This window comes from Meleagris gallopavo, chromosome 2 (genome assembly GCF_000146605.3).
Source record: "Meleagris gallopavo isolate NT-WF06-2002-E0010 breed Aviagen turkey brand Nicholas breeding stock chromosome 2, Turkey_5.1, whole genome shotgun sequence".
Classification (NCBI taxonomy): Eukaryota; Metazoa; Chordata; class Aves; order Galliformes; family Phasianidae; genus Meleagris; species Meleagris gallopavo.
Window position 1 is genome coordinate 52,449,146 of NC_015012.2, and position 235 is coordinate 52,449,380.

A 235-nucleotide genomic window follows, 5' to 3' on the forward strand; every position below is an offset into this window, starting at 1 on the left:
CACCTCCGCCAAGAAAACACAGCGTGGCGTTTTATCGCCACAGAGAGACAGGTCCCAGGTGTTCCTTTAAATCTAATCCCACTCGAACTAATCTCGTAATAACTCACAAAGAAGAGCCTACCAGACCGTGCCCCCGTGGCTTAGACGGAGCTCTGAGGGAAGAAGCACGGCTCCGACAGCCGCTCTCACAACCCCTCCTCCACCGCTACCCCGCGAGCTGTGGCCCGGGCCGGCC